We start from the raw sequence: 20,711 nt of genomic DNA, 5'->3' as shown, positions 1-20,711 counted from the left end.
TATGGTAAAGTCTATATTTTGAGACTTTACCAGGCAACAGCCACACAGCTTTGATGAGCATCTTCAAACAACTGGAACTTTGCTTTGGGTTTGGTTTTTGGGTGGTTGGTGGGATTGATTCTCAAGATGCTGAACTCTGCCACCAGTGTAAGTTATCTGTCATTGCGGACTGCAGCGCTGGTAATAAGAACAGACACTAAGGCAACAACCCTCCCAATGTTACTGAACTCTAACAAAACCAGCTAACGGTGGCCAATGATCAGTGATGATGGTGTTCAACCGTGTTCAACACTGAAATTAATCAATGTGCCTATTTTAGGCTCATTTATTTCAATGGGTGTACTCTGAGTAGAAGTTTGTTGGATACAACCCTTAACCTTTCAAAACTGCACTGATTTTAACCAAATCCTGCACTATGATTCAAGGAGCAGGTTTTCATCTATGTTTGGATACAACTGGACACCATTTTGAAATAAGATGGCAGACTGAACCTTTTAAAATTGATTTTTAAAAATATTTTTGTTCTTTGAATTCCTGAGCAATGCCAGGTACAAGGTTGCTAGTGATTACATGATTTGCCTGGTATACAGATCCTGTTCATAGTTAGCAAGTGGGGTGCATAATTTTGAACAAGATGCTGAAGAATCATGTGGGATCAGGACTAGCTACTTCTTTCTGAACCACCAGTAAGATCACTATACCAATGTCATTTTCCAGTTCTGGAATCTATGCATTATAAAGCAGTTGCTGAGCCAGGAGAGGCATTTTCAGAGAAAATCCAGACAATCAATTCAGATGCCAAACCCGCCCCCCCTCAACCTGTTGCAAAGTGCTGAAGGTGCTTAATCTGCTTTACTTTATGGGGCAGGAAATCTAAAGGTGATTTAATGAGGAGCTGTACAAATTTGCTGGGTAGAGACAGTCATAGGTATCAATGCTACAATAAGGGTCATTGTGCTCCTAGGCAACCCAAGATACAGCTGATGCATCACGGTGTTTTGACCTTGCAGACAGAGACTAAGCAAGAGGCAATAGGAGGGAGTCAACATCAGCAACATTCAGACAGGAAGGAAACTCTCACTTTTCGATTGATGTAGACATTTGAAAGTTGAAATGACCTACCAGATGACCGAGGAATTTGCTAGCAGCGTTGAAGAGGCGGCTTACTCTAGCACTTTGATTTGGGTTTTGGTAGAATTAGTCCTGTTGAATTGAGCAGATTAATTAATAAAGGCTGCTCAAGGCATTCAAGGGCAAAGCTGCTCCATGCTTTGGGATACATATGGTGAAGAGGGTTAAGGATCAGCAAGAGAAAGGAACCTCCTACTGGCTTTGCTTTAGAAGGGTTATCACAACAAGGAAGGCACACTGCCTGCTAGCTCCTGTCCTGCAAGTAACAGTGACCATCTCCCTCTGAGATTAACACGTTTTCTGGGATGCCTTGGAAAAATTGCATAATGGGCAAGGGACCACAGTTCAGTGACAAGAGCAAATTATTTCACGCTTGTATGCAGAAAGTCCTGAGTTCAGTTCCTGGCATCTCCAGGGAAAGGGGATCAGGTGCAGTGGTGCAGCCAAGGCTGGACCTGTGGGTCAAAGCCCCATAGCCCAGCCCTCAAAATGAGCACCCAGATGTATAAAAATCTTCCCTACTACTTGGCAGGAGTAAGTTACAAGCTAAGCCTCAGAGAATTTATTCAGGATTGGTTTGACTGTGTTCATATATGCGCAGAGCGAGACTGCAATGTAAGATGGCTCTAAGTCTCTTTTCCTGAGGAAATCTGAAAGCATAGCAGGCCATGTTCTCGGAAAAACACAGTGGGCATTTTATGAGGACATGTGAATTATTAAAGGATCAGAAGTAGATCAAGCATAACTGACCTGGTGTGTGCATGCTTGGTGACATTTACAAGCCCTTCGGTCAATAGTTTGTTTTCTATATTGCATGCAACAAACAAGTAGGGTTTGTTTGTTTGTTTTTGTTTGTTTGTTTAAAAAATCAGAATAGCCAAGCAGCTTAAATATATTTTTCATAAAGAAAAAAGAAACGAAACTGAAAAAGCAACCTCCAGACTGTTTCAGAACCACTCTGCCTCCAAATCGGTTACATCCTAAGTGTCAGGCAATGCTGAGCTTCCCTGAACCTTAAATAGATATATTTGGAAATTGAGATGCAACTAAGGACCCCTCCAGACTGGTGTTTTATTCGGCAATGTTTATTTGACACAATAATAACGCATTTGTAGTGTGATGCTTCCCCCAATGCTATCACAACTATTGCTGTCCAGAGGGGCTGTAGCAGAATAAAAGCAGGACACACACAAAAAGCCCAGAACATCTGTGGTCTGAAACATTACGGGATTTCAGCAGTCACATGATAAGCACTGATTGGAAATAAAGCAGTATGACCAGCTGAAAACTTGCAGGTGCAAAAAGCGTTTAAATGTAGAATCATGTGGGACCACCCAAACAGTAACGGGAGCACAAATAATCATGAGTGGACAACTAAAAGGAAGTCTGGGGAAGCCAGGAATATTATCCAATTTATTTAGTCATTTGTTTAACAAAATTATATACCACTGGATTGGAACAAAAACTCTAAGAGGTTTATAAGAAATATCCAAATCCATTAAAAAAAAAACCATTTAAAAACAAGTACCGTATTTTTTGCTCTATAAGACTCAGTTTTTCCCTCCTAAAAAGTAAGGGGAAATGTGTGTGCGTCTTATGGAGCGAATGCAGGCTGCGCGGCTATCCCAGAAGCCAGAACAGCAAGAGGGATTGCTGCTTTCACTGCACAGTGATCCCTTTTGCTGTTCTGGCTTCTGAGATTCAGAATATTTTTTTTTCTTGTTTTCCTCCTCTAAAAACTAGGTGCCTCTTGTGGTCTGGTGCGTCTTATAGAGCAAAAAATACGGTAATTAGAAGTATTAAAAAATAATTAAAATGAGCAGCAAACTAAAAAGAGAGTAAAACATGTCAACACCTACATGTTCCGATAGGCTTGCCTAAGTTAAAAAATTTTAAGCCAATGCTGAAAGAATTCAGCAAAGGCACCTGCCTTATTTCATTAGGCAGGGAGTTCCAAAGGATAATTGCTGCCCCACTGAAAGAATGGTTTATTACAAGTGTAGAGCAAGTATTGTGTTGCACCTGTCCTTCTGCAGATCAAAGTGGCTGAGTGGGCACTTTTGGGGTAAGGGGATCCCGCAAGCAAACTGGTCCCAAGCTGTTAAGGGATTTATATACCAACAGCAAAACCTTGGCCTGTTAAACCAATTGGCAAGCTGTGCAGTTCTCTGAGCAGAGGTGTTATATGCTGTCAGGTCTCATTTCTGTCAGCAACCGTGCTGCAGACATCTGCACTAACTACAGATTCTGGATCAACTGCAAGGAAAGCCCCACAAAGAGCGCTTTGCAGGAATCCGGTCTGGAAGTCACCAGTGCCTGAACTACTGTGCTCAGTCTCTCCCAGTCCAGGAACAATTGTAGCTCTCATACCAGGCATAGATGGCAAAAGGCGCTTCCACACCAGTGACAGAACTGGGGGTCCAGAAGTCCCCTCCGACTGCCTGCCTCTTCATGGGAGTGCAGCCCCTTTCAGGGCACACAGCTCACCTGACCAATTTCTCAGAGATAGGAGCCACTCGCTCACAGTGCCTCTGTCTCGCCCAGATTCAAGCTCAGCTAATTATGTTGGCAATGCAGTTAAAGGGTGTTTGCATTCCTGACTTTTTGGAGAGCTTTTGCCTAGTGCATAAACGGCCACCAGAAGAATCGAAAGCTCACAAGTCCTGGCGTTTGAAAACAGAAGGCTCCCTCACACAGATGCTTCGTTACCGCAGTTCAGAGAGAGATTTGTCCTGAAGGGGATTTATTCTAAAATGGTGCTGCCATCTGCTGGGGACAGCGCTGGCTTCCTTTAAAATAAAATAAAAAATATGTAAAGCCCCACATTTTGCTGGCCTGATATCTACAAACAAGTATTTTCTGTATATTTATGGGACATAGGTGGGTCCACCTGTGGCCCCCCAACCCCATTTTATGCAACCCCACTGCCCCATTCTTCCATCTCATCAGAGTTCCTTCCTTCCTGCTTGTGCCTCCGCATTTCACATGCACACTAAAGTCAGAAAGGAATTAATTTCACTTGCTTTTCAGCAGGGGCGTACGAAGGTGGGGCAGGTCGCCCCGGGTACCACTTGGGGGGGGTGACAAGATGGCCCACTGCCTCCCCCCAGCTGTAGAGTGGCGGAGGGCGCACGCGCAGTCAGTATGGGCTGCCACTCACGCACACTGTCCATACAGGCGTCTGTACAGGCTGCCACTCGCACGGTGGCCATACAGGCTGACATGCGTGTGCAGTCTGTACGGGATGCCACGTGTGTGCTGCTGGGCGGTTCGCCTCACCCCTCGGCGTCCCGTCCTGGGTGCTGGAGAGGGTTCCTCCACCACTGCGTTTTAGAACAGCAGCTGTTTGGGTCTGTTGTAATTTTTAAAAGTATCTATGCTTATTTGTTGATTCTGCTTAGCTGAATAAAGCACTACTTGGTCACTGCCACCAGAGCTATACATGGAACCCCACTTTTTAAGGGACGCGGGTGGCGCTGTGAGTAAAAGCCTCAGCGCCTAGGGCTTGCTGATCGAAAGGTCGGCGGTTCGAATCCCCGCGGCCGGGTGCACTCCCGTTGTTCGGTCCCAGCGCCTGCCAACCTAGCAGTTCGAAAGCACTCCCGGGTGCAAGTAGATAAATAGGGACCGCTTACTGGCAGGAAGGCAAATGGCATTTCCGTGTGCGGCTCTGGCTCGCCAGAGCAGCAATGTCACGCTGGCCACGTGACCCGGAAGTGTCTCCGGACAGCGCTGGCCCCAGGCCTCTTGAGTGAGATGGGCGCACAACCCTAGAGTCTGTCAAGACTGGCCCGTACGGGCAGGGGTACCTTTACCTTTACGCTTATTTGAGAGTAGCCCCATCATGCTGAAATTCTCTCTTCTGGACAACAGCAAAAGTTTGGGAGCCCTTTTCTTGGTCTCATCTGATCACCCCAATTTTGGGAGGTCTTCCAGTGGTCAGGACCTAGGAGTTAGTTGATGAGCCTGTCCACCTCCCTAGTCATAGGTCCATGGCTACAGTCTCTCAGCTTACTCAATTCTGGTGGGCATTTATTCTCCACGTAAATTTCACTACCTCCTTGAGCAGGTATGTGCAAATATAATGCATTTACATTATTTTCAATGCACCATATAGTATTTATTATTTCCTTGCTGTAACTTCCTCCTGCAAATAATACCTGCATATCAGCCCTTGACAAAACAGTTCACTGCAGGTTCCTATGACTTGAACAGGGGAAGCAAGGAGTACCATTACTTGACACATCCAGGCCTTGTCTGACATCTTCAGAAAACAACCAGCTCCCCTCTCACTCCCCAGACTTCAAACACAAATGCTGGCTTTCATTGAAAATGAGCTATAGAGCTGTCTCATCTCACGTCAAAGCACCCAGAGCTATATATTATTTACATGTCTCTGAGTTTATTGTTCATATTAATGAGATATGTTGTTTTTTTAAATTGGAATACAAAAGAAAGAAAGAAAGAAAGAGCACCCAGAGCTTTAAGAGAGCTGCAGGGTGACCAGCTGAAAAAGAGGAAATGACTTGTGCCCCTTTCAGAGTTGTGTAGAAGAGGGAAATCCAACAGGTGCAGTTTGTCTTGCGAAAATGAAAAGCGCAAGATCCCCATTTCCTTTTTCATCTGGTCATGCTAGTGAACTAGCCAAGTGCTGCCTGAAAAGATAGGTGTGTTGCGTTGCTGTTGGAAGGGCACTCCTATTCTTGTCATACCATTTTAAGGCTGTATTTCCAAATGCACTTATTAGGGAACCGGCTTCATTAAACACAGCAAGATTTATTTTTGAAGCAATGCACACTATCAGTCGCTAATGGAGACCTGTAGTCAAAGATGCAGCCAGCTCTTTCCAACCAAATATATAGGCTCCAGCTTTCCTCACCCTTCTAGCTCTAGGAAACTGCAGCCCCCCAAATTCCCACTTGCATCATCCCTACTGGCTGGGGCTCAGAGAGGTTGGAGTCTATCCACATCTGGAGGGTCATTGGTCCCCCTGTCCCTGCTTTAGGCCATGCCCAGCTCTCCTTCCTTCAGCCCTCACTCCTTCTCTCTTAGGCTCAAACCACGTGTGCAGCAGAACAAGATGGCCGAAACAGGCAGCTTCACAGCAGGTAGAAGATCACCTTTAAATGCTCTTCCCTATGTTAATAATTCCCTGAAAACAGAAAACTACCATGACAGGCAAAGGGGCAGGCTTGCAACATGCTAGCTTTCTCTTTGCATAGAAATTTAACATTTGGAAAGGATATTCTTCCACTTCCATCTATTAGGGCAAAAGGGGCACTGCCTCACCATCTTCCCCTGCCTATTCTCTTGCTTATATCCAGCCTTGGCTGTCAGCTTCCTCCTCTTTAGTCTCTGTGTTATCCTTCTATAGCTTGGCATGGAGGAGGATGGGGGCAAAACTAGCCTGAGTTGGCTCTGCCTGTCCTTGGCTCTGCCTCCACCTACTGTTGGGCTTTCCACCCTGCTAGTCCCCCTGGGCACCTGCCACCAACGCTACACTTGTTGTCTCAAGGAATTCCATCTATTTTGCCCCCTCATTCAGCTACAGTCCCAGTCTCAGATCCTTCCCTAGGGCTTTCTTCAGTTGTGGGGCAACAGTGGGTAGGGTGTGGATTGAAAGGACGGAGTCAAACGTGAAGTGGAAGCAGCAGGTGCTGACTCTCCGGTTTCACTGAGGAATGCAAAGAGCATCCATCTCTAGACTGCAGCTATCAACCCTACTTGACAGTTCATCCCATGCAATCCAGCCGGTCCAGGCAAAGCCCTTTCAAACATTTCTGCACTGCAGCTGCATGCATTCCTCCAAGGAGGGAAGACATTTTCTGAAGCAACCAATCACATTGCTTAGGACAGCCTCCCTCAAATCTAATGCCTGTCATAATTTTTTTTTTTTTGGGGGGGGGACTACAACTCCCATCAGCCCCAACTAACGTGACTAATGTTCAGGGATGATGGGAGTTGTAGTCCTGCAATATCTGGAGAACCACAGGTTCCCCATCCCTGGTTTTACAGAAACTGAGTTGTACCTGAGCCATTTGATTTCACTGCAAGGGGGGTTTAACAGGAATTCTGCAATGTATTGTATACTGTGATGATGGTACTACCACAAATTTAGCAAAAGTGAAGAGAGGACAGAGTTATTTAAACTGTTGGAAGCTGCCCAGAGTGGCTGGGGCAACCTAGTCAGATGCGTGACATATAAATAAATTTATTATTATTACCATTGTTGTTGTGGTTGTTGTTGTTGTTGTTACCCCACCACAGTCCCTGAAGCCTGTCTCCCATTTTATGCATTGTGTTGGGGAAAAGCTCATCGTTACTTTAGGGGAATTGGCTTTTAAGCATCATCTACCTCCAGACAAGCCAGCCTGGATCATGCTCAGTATGCAACTCTCCTGCCTCTGGATGAAGAAAAGAATGTTTCAATTTCCTGGTTGCCTGCCTGTCTGCCTACCATTCCTTTTTAAAATGCCGCTCTCAAACTACGTTTGCTTAAACACGGCTTGCAAGACTGCTCCTAAGAAGGAGAGCTGTTTTTACATTGTGCAGTGCCATGAAATCGTAGCCATGAAATCATCATTCATTTAACACAGATATAACTTAGCCTATCCTATCAGTTTACACGAAAAATCCTTCTAGATGAACTGAACTTGAACCCTGGACATGCACTGAACTGCAAAATCAATTGCGAGTATTTCTTACAGTTGTCCCTAGGAGGATTTGAAATATACTTCCCCAAAGAGTTACACAGGTGTTTTCTGAAAAGCTCACCGGGAACAATTCAGGGGATTTGCTTAAATCCCCTTGAAATTAGATTTACAGCCTGGCTGCGTGCAACATACATGTTTACTCAGACATATGTCCCAGTAATTGAGAATAGGGTTGTAGCTTTCTAACTATGCAGGGCTGGGGTTGGAGGTGCTCAAACCAGTTGAAATCCGTGGACATAAGTATGCCTAACTCCGCCTAGGACTTTCTTTCCATGGTTAGCAATGCAGCCCAACCATTCAATGTCAGAAACATGCAATGGGATCCTTATCTGGAAGTTCATCCCAGTGAATTTAATGGGATTCACTCAAAGGAAAAAAATATGTAGAATTGTAGGGTGAACCAACATCTGCTTTCTGGCGGGATGAGCTATGAAAAACTAGTGTACAGTGGTACCTCGGGTTAAATACTTAATTCGTTCCGGAGGTCCGTTCTTAACCTGAAACTGTTCTTAACCTGAAGCACCACTTTAGCTAATGGGGCCTCCCGCTGCTGCTGCACTGCCGGAGCACGATTTCTGTTCTCAACCTGAAACAAAGTTCTTAACCTGAAGCACTATTTCTGGGTTAGTGGAGTCTGTAACCTGAAGCGTATGTAACCTGAAGTGTATGTAACCTGAGGTACCACTGTACTCTGTGAGCAATATCTATGGAGTCTATTTCTCAAAATACTCATTCGACAACCTAGCACCAGGTATTTCCACCAGCCACTTGCTAGCTGCCAGTCAACGCTTTGGGCAAAAACACGTCTGTCTGAATCTAGTCTTAGATACGTAAGAAGTTGCCTTATGCTGAGAGCAGTCAATTGGCCCATTTAGCTCAGTCCTGCCCAGAAGCAACTCAGACAGGAATCTTTCCAAGCCCTATCTAGAGATGCCACCAATTGAACCAGGGTGGCGTAATGGTTAGAGTGTCGGACTAGGACCTGGGAGAGCAGGGTTCAAATCCCCATTTGGCCATGAAGCTCACTAGGTGACCTTGGGCGCTAGTCATTTCCTCTCTGCCTAACCTACCTCACAGGGTTGTGGTGGGGATTAAATGTGGAGGGAGGAAGCCATGGACACTATCTTGAGATCCCTGGAGAAAAAGGTAGGATAGAAATGCAAAAAGAATGTAAATAAAACCAGACCACCTGTGTGCTCAGCATGTGATCACAGAATCATAGAATCATAGAGTTGGAAGAGACCACAAGGGCCATCGAGTCCAACCCCCTGCCAAGCAGGAAACACCATCAGAGCACTCCTGACATATGGTTGTCAAGCCTCTGCTTCAAGACCTCCAAAGAAGGAGACTCCACCACACTCCTTGGCAGCAAATTCCACTGTCAGGAAGTTCTTCCTAATGTTCATCCTAATGATGAATCAGTGAGCTACTATGCCCTCCACTGGGTTAAATTGGTGACCAGTGGGTGATCCAGCTTTATGTTGATGACTGGCAGGCCCTAGAGAAAGGGCCCACATCGTAAGACTTCCTCATCCTCTCAGAAATTTGGGCTCAGACAGCATACTTTGTGAAAATGGTCAGCGCAGGGTCTCTGTTGCTAAGCTACCCAGCTGCTCCCTACCTTGTCTGGCTCACCCAGAGTATTTCCGTCGCTTTTCAAAGAATATGCATGATTACGCTAGCTCCAGTGTATCAGCCATTGATCCAATTCACTTGCCGAGTCCCCGGAGATTCTGCCGATCTCGGAGCCACCTCCCAAATCTCTCAACCGGCTGCATTTAATTCACTAACTGCTGAGGGAGACGACTGGCTGAAAGAGATGCTCAGCTGAATTGTAAACTTAGGGAGGAAAGGGAAGGGCTGGGCTTGGATTTAAAGTGAGTTACTTGCTCCTCCTGCTGGCTCCTCTGAGGAATTGCAGGGAAGCTACAGACAAAGGGTTTGGGTATACAGTACTGTACAATGCTGTAGCCTACATTCTCACTTTCAAATTAGCCTGGTTTAATTAATGTAAATACATTAAAGAAGCCGCCATGTCATAGTAATCATCCTGTGACATAATGCCCTGTCAGTGAAATGAGATAGGCTTTCTCCTGCCATTCAGCCAGCTCTTGTGACTCTCCGGCAAGAGAAGCAAAGTCAAAAGGAAATATTGCAGTGGATCTCCAAAGAGCAGGAGTTGCTTGCGTTTGAAACATGGAAATTCTGCATTTGCCTCAGTGGATGGATAGCTGATGCTTAAGTACTATATATATATATATATATATATATATAGTCCTATATCTATCTATCTATCTATCTATCCATACATACATACATACATACATACACACACCATAGCTGTCAAGGGTCCCTTATTTGAAGGGACAATCCCTTATTTCAGCGCCATGTCCCGCTGCTGTCCCTTATTGATGGATGTCCCTTAAATGTCCCTTAAATGATGTCCCTTAAATTTCAAAGGAAGCAGCTCCTCTCCCTTCCTCCCTGCCGGCCAGGGAGGAGGGAGGCTCCAACTGTGTTGCTTGGCTGTGTTGATCACCCAATAAGAAGTCTAAGAACGACTGGGTGGTGGAGCTTGCATGCCTTGTGTGTGGCTAGTTAATGCAAGCTGAGGGGTTTTTTTGAATGCTGGACGCCATTTTGTTGCATGTGCTGCTGCAAACTTTGCAGTGCAAAGCCAGGCCGGGGAGCCATCTTAAGTTGAGGCTGCATAGGCCTTGTGGTGCATGTGATTCTATTCAGTTGAACCTCTGGTTACAAAGTTGGTTGGACAGTGTTCTCGAAGCTACCAGCATGAGTTTGACCAGACTGCAGGAGGACAGGAAGACTGGAGTGCCTGGAACAGGTGAGACTGCAGGTCCCTTATTTTGGCTGCTGGTCCCTTATTTTCAAATCTGTAAGTTGACAGCTATGACACACACATACATACATATGGTTAATTATAGGGAATAGAATGTGAACTATAGGGAATAGAATGTCGGAAAACAATGCAGCAACAAGAGGAAATTATGGACACATTGAGAAAAGAGTGTGAGAAGCCAACGGGGGGGATGTATTAAATTTGTTTTAATTGTGGCTGATTAATTAAAATTTGGAAAATCAATAAAAATGATTTGGCAAAAAAAAAAGAAGCAAAAGAAATTCTGCCATTGACCATCAGACTTAGCCAGGATTCCTCAGGCAATAGCTTCAGATTCCCATCTCAACCCAACAACCAGATAATCCACAGGTGTTGCTTTCCTGAACACCCCTCATTCATGCCCACTGACCATTCTGGCTGGAGCTGGTGGTAGTTGTGGTCCTAGAGGGCATCAGCTTAGAGAAGGCTTATGCACATAACAACATATGTGCCAAACACTGTTTTAGAATATACTGGCATTGAAATGTTTTAAATTAGCTTTATGCATTGTGTAGTGTGTCCAACAAATTAGATTCCCTTACATGGAACCATTCCTTGTAATAAGGAACAGACAGCAAGTCTGCGTAGAGTACATACATTTCTCTACATTTAAGTAAAATCCATTTAGGAAAATGGCTGTGGGTGGCATAATGCCTTAGTTTGCATTCCTAACTCCACTTACCTGGGAGTAAGTCCCACTGAACTCAGTAGGAATTGCTCCTTTTCAAGCAGATGTTGTTGTCAGGATTGCAACCTATGCCACTGCCGATACACACAACAAAGCTAAATAAGATAACAGAAACTTAAACAAAGGTGTCCTTTAATTTCCAGTGCTGAAAACTTATTTGAATCCTAATTTGTCATGTTTCCTTTTTCATGACTGTTACAGGATCAGCCACTTAATTTCATTCATCACAGCTACTGGGTGTGTGTGTGTTTGTGTTTGTGTGTGTGTGTGTGTGTGTGTGTGTGTGTGTGCAATAAGGTGGAGAAGGTGAAGAAGTGTTGGGGGGAGGTGGGAGGGAGAGATTTCTCCAGTTACTGTATTGGCCTAAATATAAGCCTCACTTTTTTCCGCAAATTCCGACGGTGAAAAGTTAAAAGGTAAAGATAGTTTAGTCCAGTCGCGAACGACTCTGGGGTTAAAGTGCGACTTAAATTCGTGACCTTACAAAAATAGGCTTTTACGATATTGCTGCTGAAAAAGACATACGGTAAAATGAAACGGGTGTGAGTGCCTGCAGAATTTTAAGGGAGCGGCTTGTATTCAGGTATTGTCTCTCCCCCCCCCCCCAATGAATTTTAAAGGTACAGCTTATATTCGGTATTTATTGCATCTGACAAGGTGAGGCTTGGATCCACAAAATTCCCTGCAACAACAACAAAAGTGCTGCCTCCTGATACCACAGGACTCTGACAGCAATTCCTTCAACACGTGTGCCTCTTTTAAGGCATTGTCATAATTAAAAGCAGGCTTACCAAGCAGAGATAACCATGCAGGGGAGCCCCCAGCAACTACCCACATCCAACCCCTCCTGGTGTGCCTCTTTCCTACCTTAAAAAGGTAAATGGGCACCTGACCATTAGGTCCAGTTGTGGACGACTCTGGGGTTGTGGCGCTCATCTCCCTTTACTGGCCCAGTGAGCCGGTGTACAAGTTCCAGGTCATGTGGCCATCATGACTAAGCCGCTTCTGGCGAACCAGAGCAGCAGACGGAAACGCCGTTTACCTTCCTGCCGGAGCGGTACCTATTTGTCTACTTGCACTTTGGCATGCTTTCGAACTGCTAGGTTGGCAGAAGCAGGGACCGAGCAATTGGAGCTCACCCTGTCACGGGGATTCGACCCGCCGACCTTCGCAGTTGCTAAAATAAAGTGACAGGGTTTCCCCCACCCTGCAAAGCACAACATCAACTCCATGAAGAAACAACAACTAAATCTGCATTGAGCAAATATTGGGAATTATTTATTAAATTGGTTTTTTATATATAATTTTTAAAAAAGAAACACTCATCTCTCATGGAAGGATTCTTCCCCACAGAGGAACAAGGAGGAGGACTTTTAAAAGCTGCCTTTATTCAGCGCTCATGGATATTCTCAGAACTCTGGCTCAGGGGTGAGCGAAGAAATACATGGGACCCCCTGTTTGCCTTGCATGCAAAGGGTCCCAGTTTCACTCTCCAGATAGGGCTGGGAGCGTTCTTTTCCCGAAGAGCCACTGCTCATTCATCTCTAAACGATCCTAGATGGACCAAACCATCTTGACTCTGTATATAAGGAAGCGGCCTCCTGCCTATGAATAAAAAATGCCAGCAGCAGTTGCAAGCAGATGACAAAGCAAAGAGGAGGCAGGGCGAGCAGCTGTGTGTCTTACCGGGAGTTGCTTACCGGGAGTCGGCTGCAGTGCTCTTCTTCCCGGCAGCCTGTAGGCCAATAAGCAACAGCGTATGGATACAGCAGGCAGATGCTGGGGCCATCTGGGATGGGAAGTCTTGTTTGGCCCAAGGGCAGACAGGAGGTATCTGGTCTCAGGCACTTGCTTCTTGGGGAAGCAGAGGCTCTGGCTGTCCCACAGGACTCGGTGACAAAGTGCTGAAGCCCCAAGCAGATGCTGGGGTGTTCGTGGTTGAAACCTCATCTCCCTGCTGCTCTTATCTTGCCCCATCTGGCACCCAGAGAGAGGCCCCATCAGGTCCCATGGCAGACCTTGCCATGAGGAAACACCTTTTTCCTGCCTTGCTGGCCACAGCAGGGGTGGCTGTTGTTCAACAGGAAAAATACGGGATCTCTGCAGTCTATTTATAAGCCTATCTCCTGCAGCCGGGGCCTGCTGCTCAGACAAGAGGGCAAGGGCTCCGGTAGCTATTAAAGCAACACTCTGGGTCGGTCTGGTGCTGTTTTTGTTACAGGCCAACCCCAGGATATCCTGAATCGGTTCCATGGCAGAGATTCCTGCCACACACCAGGCTTTGATGTCAGCTGTAAACAAAGATCCCACCCAGGCACCTGGTTTCTCCTATGGGACACCTTCCAAAAGGAACAATCTCAACTGGAGTAGGTTTGGGTTCAGTCTTTTCCCCAGCTCTTTATACAGGAATCTGCCTTATATGGAGTTAGACCAAAAGTCCATCTAGCTCATTATCTACAGCAGTGTTTCTCAACCTTTTAAAACCAACACCACCTTTTTAGCTAACCTAATAATCCCCTTTAAAACCTGACCCCCCCAAAATAATTTTATTTGACTTTCCATATGGAATGAAATTTCATTGCTTTTAATTTTTTATTTATACTGTATGTGTTTTCGGAAACACTCACACACCCCTGAGATCTGTGGGGATAACCAGCTTCATAGGACCAACAGGCTTAAGTTCATTTGATGCAAGAAGGGGTTAATGCCATAAAGTCACTCTACATCACCTTGGGAGGAAGGTAATCAAGTCTACCTGAGAAACTCAGTGTGTGAAGAGGTCTGAGCTGGTTGATCCAAGCTCAGACCACATGGCTCTAACAAGCCTCTCTTGACTTTCTATACTAATTTAGGAACTTTCGCCACTGTAACTAAGCCAAGTTTTACTGCCTGCATTTTCTGAATGCTGTATGAATCTGACCTTTGGAGAGTTTGTAAGTAAACCGTTTTTAACTTACCAAACATGCTGTCTTTTTCAATGCCTGGGGAAGAGGGAAACTTTGGAAGGAACTTACAAGAGCATATTTTAAAGGTCTAACAGCCTATATTTCCGCACTTTACTTTGCTGCATGTTTTGTGATTTTAAATCTCTGCTGGTGTTCTCTCACCGGAGAGTACTTGCCCTAAACCTGGATGTTGGCATCCAGGAGTTCTCTGTTTATACCTGTTTTATGTCTTTATGTTAGCTTCAGACAGCAGAACCAGCTTCTGCCTACATTGTAGCAGCTAACATGATGACATACGATCGGACTGCCATTCCCTCCCCCTGGGTCTGGTCTTGGAAGAGGGCAGTAGAAAGCAAGACAACACCAGCTTGAAGGTCTTCTAAACAGCAGAGATTCTTCAACCCTACAGATTCCATACAACAAATTTTCCATTGCTACTAAAATGTTTAACTGTACTGAGGACTCCACCTGTTCAACATTTCCTTCTTGCCAATATATCACTTCCCTCCTCATTTAGCCTATTATCCTCCATCATTTCAGGCACTCATTGCTGACAGTCTCCCATGATTGCCTGATGGGGCCAGACTCCTCATTTGGGAATCAATGCCCCAGGCTAAAATAAGAGCTAGAAAGTCTTGGCTGATGAGCTGGTCCAATATGGAACATCATTCAGCTTTCTCAGGGTCCTCTTCCAGGAATCTGCCTCTGGTTTTTGCCAACTTAAAACAGACAGCCTCTTTCTGTGTTGCTTAGGCAGGCCTAATGAGCTTGCTTACCTTCTGAGGCCTCCAGTGCAGGCTAATCAATAGCGCAGAAAGCAGCTCTTGGGGCAGCAAATGCTGATCTTTCCTCAGAGCTGAATCAGCCAGTTTCCCCGCTCTGGCTACATCTCCCCCACCAGAGTGGGGAAAGCTTCCTGCAACATTCTTCATCATCTATGCCTTAATCTCAGCAGAGTTGGGTGGGTTTCTACTTGCCTTATACTGAGTCTGACCATTTTTGTCATCTCTGACTGACACTGGTTTTCCAGGGACATTCCAGGGACAGGGGGCATTTCTGGCCCAGCCTGAAGATGCCGGTGATTGAACCTGCAACCTTCTGCCTGAGAATTAGGCGCTCTATCGCTCAGGTTCAAAACATCTAGAGATCCTTTCTCAAACGTTTGTTTGCACCATTTAGACCTTTTCCTGTTTACTATTGCACAAATTCACGACTAAGCCAAAAAGCCCGGATGTGAGTTAAATGGAAGAGCACTGCATTTCTCCCAGAAGCTCAGCTCATTCTGCCCCACAGGAGAGGCATGGCAGCCCTGACCCCGTGCAGTGCAAGCCAAGCTGGGAGCTGGGGATACAGCAAAGCTGCTCTGACACAATGGCCAGCTCCAACTCCACTTAACATTTCACATGCCAATTTGGCCATGTGACTTAACCCCCTTGATCTCTTGATGTCTGTAAGCATCACTCCTGCAGTGCCACCAATGGCTTGGTCTTCCTCATTCTGGTTCTAACCTGAGACGGCCGTTCTCAACATTCCCATCAATAGAACAGGTGCACCCAAAGGATCTAAAGAGCAGCGTTGCCAAAGTTTCCTACTGGCAGCGATATGATGGAAAGGCCAGCTTGAAGAAGGCAAAGGGAGGATTCCAAGCCTCTGTTTGCCCAGCTGAGAAATGAAAACGCTGAGCCTGAATTCAGCTTCCTGCTGCAACCGACATAGAACCAGCCTATTCAATATGCATCTGAACTTCCCATAAATTAACCTCCCAAGATTCTCCTTTCTCCCCAAGCGAATGTTCCAAAAGAAGCCCAGGTGACCACCGGGATGAAACTGTGGCAGGCCGATCTGCTCAGAAACAAGCTAAAAGCCAAGCACTGCAGGAGTGATATTCGCCAAAGAGCCATGGCAGCAGGAAGGGGGCACTCCCTTTAGGGAGCTGTGCCAAGCTGTTGCCACCTCCAGCCTGCCACTCAACAAACAAGGGTTATTGTGTTGCATCTGCTGTGCTTTTCAAGGCTTCACCCGGCTAGGCAAATGTGAGCAAATAAACCTTGCGGCCCTTTTTCATAAAAGGAGAGCCGTGTCATCATTTATATATTGCCAACCCTATCCCGGCAGGCTCCGGACGAATTACAGCAACAATGTCACCAGCAATCCAAATAATTAACACAGCAGGCTTGGAGAAACTAGAGAGATCATTTTAATAACAATGAATTCAAATGTCTCACTGCTAAGAATGATCAAGGTTTGGAAGATTAAGCTTCGGGTCTTCCTAGTCCAGGTGGGGTGTGTGTAGGGGTGCGTGCCAGCCTGGCTGTAAGGGTGGGGGGGAGCCTGGTCCTCTGCTGGGTGGTCTTTGGACACACATTGCTCCCCTCCTCCCTGCTGTTTTACTTCTCTTTGTCTGTGCTTCCTAGATGCGGATCCTTGAATTTTCTGAAGACCAGACTGCCTCTTGCTTAGTGTGTCTGTACAGCAGCCTGTTATCAGAGGCATGGTGTGTATCTGTTATGTATGTACCAACAGCAACAAAACCCACATTTTTTTGCTAAAGCCGCTTAACCCAGCTCAGAGCAAACTAGCAGTAAAGCACATACACACACATACCATAACAAAACCGAAACAAAACACAGGGAGCCTGATTTCCAAAGGAAGAATGAGCCGCATTCATTGTTAGCCACGCTTGTTCCTTATGATTTATCAGCTTCCTCAGGAATTGGAATACCGTTTGATGATTACACAGACTCTCCGTCCTCCCCTTTAGCGCCCACAGCCCAGCCCAATGACCATTTGGCCTATTTCCTGGTAGACTATTACCAGAAATGACTTCTCCCCTGTGTCATGCTCAGGAGCCTCTGACAATACACACACACAGAAAGAGCATCAGCCAAGCCAGCTTTAAGCTCATATCCTCTTGGCCTGTAGAGCTGATGATGAAAAAGGGAGGCTGTGAGCTGAGCTCACTCTGTGTTTAGGACTGGGGATGCCACACTGGCACACGAGACTCATTGTCTGGAGGGGTTTGGGATGCTACAAATAAACAGCGACAGATCTTTGTTGTGCATGCATTGTGAAAACAGCAGGGATTTCTGCACAAAGTGAGGTGGGGCGAAGTCTGAAACCTCCATGTGGGGTAGAACTACATGATCCTGCTGTTCACATTGCAGGAGACTAAATGCCATAATAATGTGAGAGCCTGCCTCCAACTGCAGGCGGAGATCATTGTGGCTAGTGGTCACATATCCTCCACGTGTTTCTCTAATCCCCTTTCACCAAGTTGGTGCACATCACTGCCTCTTGCAAGAGCCAGTAGTTTAACTATGCGCTGCGGGAAGAGGAACTTTCTTAATAGCACAGCTCACAATATGTGACAATCTGTACAGTCAGTCTCAGATCCCTGGCTATGAGTTCATCTTTCCGACACATGCATTCACTGCAGGCATATTGGACTTTCCTGTCCTTGGATCTAAAAACTTTATGTACAGAGCTGCAGCAGAGCCCATGTGGTGCAGTGTATGGAGTAGAGTGGAGTGAGTAGATGCCAACTTGGACCAAGAGACTAGGGTTCAAATCCACAGCTCAGCTAGGAAGCTGATTGGGGTGACCTGTGGCCAGTCACCATCTTCCAACCCAACCAACCTCACAGGGGTGTTGTGAAGATAAAATTGGGAAGGGAAAAATTATGTACTCCACCTTGAGCATCTTGGTGCCACTTGCTCTAACGTGATGTCCCAAGTTACCTTTGCCGGAAAAGCAGCTATAACTGGTAAAATCCTATCCTGTCTTGATTTACCCCAAGTTAGTAAATCCCGGCACACACACACCCCTTGGCATGAGAGGTGGGTGGGGAATCATCAAGGACAGAAGCAGAAGTATGTCTCCCATGCTGAACCAGGGGGTTTCTCTCTGCTCAGCCTCCCCTCCTGCACATCCACGTGGCTTTCCCTGTGTGGCAGCCCAAGCCCAAAATAAAATTGTTGAGTGACACAACTGGGTAGCCAGAATTGGGGAAAGTGTCAAATACACACAGGAGAGAAGGGGCGGAGGCAAGGAGGATTCGCAGGTGATGGAAAGCACTCAGAGTTGGGGGGGGGCAGCCCATACAGGCAGCTTGTCTGCGTCTGATCATAATAAGGCGGCCAGCCTAACGAAGCCTACTCAGGAGGAAGTCCTCCTGAATTCAGTGGGGCTTGTGCCCACGTCAGCGGGGTTCGCTGTGATTCCTGCATTGCAGGGCGTTGGGTTAAAGAACCCTTGGGGTCCTTCCAGCTCTACAGTTCTATGATGCTATGACAGCAGCTTGCGTATATTTTAGGATTGCATGTTCAGCAGTGATCTGGGCGGCTGTTGTACTGCTCCATTAGCTATCCCTCGCTTGCCCGTCTTCTAACCTGCAGGCTGTCCGGGGGTTGCCAGCCTGTCAGCTGCTGCTTCCTCCTCCTCCTCCTCCTCGGTCTCCGTCCCCTTGACGGACTCAGCAGGGGGTAGGACAAAGCGAGGATTAGTTGGCTCGACCTGTCATTGGCTCCAGCTCCGCTGTTAGTCTCCCTCCCTCCCTCCAGCCCCGACGGGCACCAGCCACCGCTCAGCCTGAGTTTGCAAGTCTCCTAATCTTCCAGAAGTTAGCCGGGCTCGTCCTCGTGCTCTCAAGTTCTGCCAGCCTGGACGGGACAGAGCAAGGGGGCTGCCCTCCCAGCCCAATTCCCACCCATCGCTGACCTTAGGCTGAGTCACCGTCTCGCGGAGCAGACACGCTGCCCTCGGAGGCGCAGCTGGGACGCAGCAGCCCCGCCAAGCAGCCCGCCTGGACCTCCGTCCGCTTGGCAAGCGCCGCCGAACAGAATGTACCAGGACCCGCGCAGCCCCTCCTTGCCAGGCTCTCCGCGGAGCTGCCGTGGGCTGGGCTGGATGCCTCGGCTGGAGAGCATCCTGCTGGCCTTCGAGGGACGCAGCAGCAGAGGGGTTCCCTCGCGGGGCCACCCCCAACCCGGCATGTGCCCCCTGGAGGACCACACGCGCAGACACCCAAAACAAGCATCCACGCGGGGCTAGGCGCACGCGTCCAAGTCAGCCACTTACCCTACTAGGCGGTCTGCGCTTCGCCCATCGCCTCGGCTCCCTCCTTTGCCTTGGGGAGAAGATCCGCCGCCAGTCCTCACCCAGCACCCGCCTCCGGCGCCTCCCCCCCGTTTTCCTGTCCCCCTTTTATTCCAGCGAGCGCCCCGTCGGGACGGCGAAGGGTGCCCCCCCTCCAGCAGCCAGCCGGCCTTTCTCGCCCAGCCCCCTCCGCGTCGGCGATGCTCAAGATCTTCAGTCCACAATGGGGGCGGCGAGCGGCAGCATCCTGAACAAAGTGCCGATCCCCGGGGATGCCGACTGGGAGGGGCGGTCACGTGGGCCCTCGGTGCCCCTCCGGCACACGCCAGCCAGCTCTTTATGCGGTGTCTGAGAAGGAGGGAGGGGGGGGGAGAGAGAGAGGGAGGGTGCCAGGCGGCCGTGACGTGACACACCAGCGCGCACACACGCGCTGCCTTTTCTCTTTTCCTTTTCCCCGTCCCCTGATGCTTTCTCCAGAAACTCAAAGGCTCTAGCGAGCTGCTTAGTCCAGCGCCAGGCTTCCTCATCCAGAAAAAGAGCCTGAGAAAACCCTCTAGTCTTGGGGCGAGGGGGGGGGTCCTCCTGATGACAGCTGCCTGCCCCTCGTAGGCCTGCGTGGGTGGGTGGGTCGGGGGATCCCCCTGCCAAGGTCTTTGGACCAGCCCCTCGCCTGCGTTTTTCTTCTTTTTCTCCCTGATACGTTTTGTGGCGGGGGGGGGGGGCAGAGGGGAGGCAGGAAATCTCTCCTCCAGCTGTTGGCTTCCTTCACTAAATGACAACAATGGTTTGGAGAGGGACGGGCGTGGTGCGCCGTGGCGAGCTGAGATTCTCAGTTTATCCAGAAGATCTCGTTAAAAAAAATGTGACTGACACGCGCACATACTCTCGCTCCCTTAGATCAGGAAGGAAGGAAGGAGGGCTTATTCATAGGATCTTGCGAATGGTGACACAAACACCTCCCCACCCCCCCGCGCAAGAACCACATCATTTCCTTTGCCCGACCCTCGCCAAGTCCCTCACTAGAAAGGGGGGTACCTAGTTTGCTCCAAGGAGACAATCGTAAAGCTCCGTTTAATAAATAAATAAAAACAGAGCGGGGAGGGGACTTAAATGCGCCCCGTTTTTCCTTTCCTGTCCTAAAGGAAGCATTGCTAAGTTTCCTTCTGTTGTCAAAAGCTAGGGCGTGAGACTGACAGCCTCTCTTCTCGGGGCTTCTGCACATCCGAAGTCTGCAGAAGCGC

General features: G+C 47.6%; 1 protein-coding gene across 8 annotated transcripts in view; it reads right to left on the bottom strand.

Moving 5' to 3' along the window:
• Positions 1 to 19,931, bottom strand: part of NAV1 (neuron navigator 1) — a 255,039-nt gene extending 235,108 nt beyond the window's left edge. For 3 of the 8 annotated variants that reach the window (XM_083444210.1, XM_083444211.1, XM_083444212.1), the window contains exon 1: positions 19,453 to 19,573. The gene's annotated coding sequence lies outside the window, so the exon portion shown is untranslated. Of the gene's footprint in view, positions 1 to 19,452 lie in introns of all 8 variants that reach the window. The other 5 variants (XM_083444214.1, XM_083444200.1, XM_083444197.1 and 2 more) reach the window with 4 other exon arrangements.
• Positions 19,932 to 20,711: the final 780 nt, after the last annotated feature.

Source organism: Podarcis tiliguerta, assembly GCF_965153285.1.
Source record: "Podarcis tiliguerta genome assembly, chromosome: 6".
Taxonomy (NCBI): Eukaryota; Metazoa; Chordata; class Lepidosauria; order Squamata; family Lacertidae; genus Podarcis; species Podarcis tiliguerta.
This window is presented reverse-complemented; position numbering and strand designations above follow the sequence as displayed.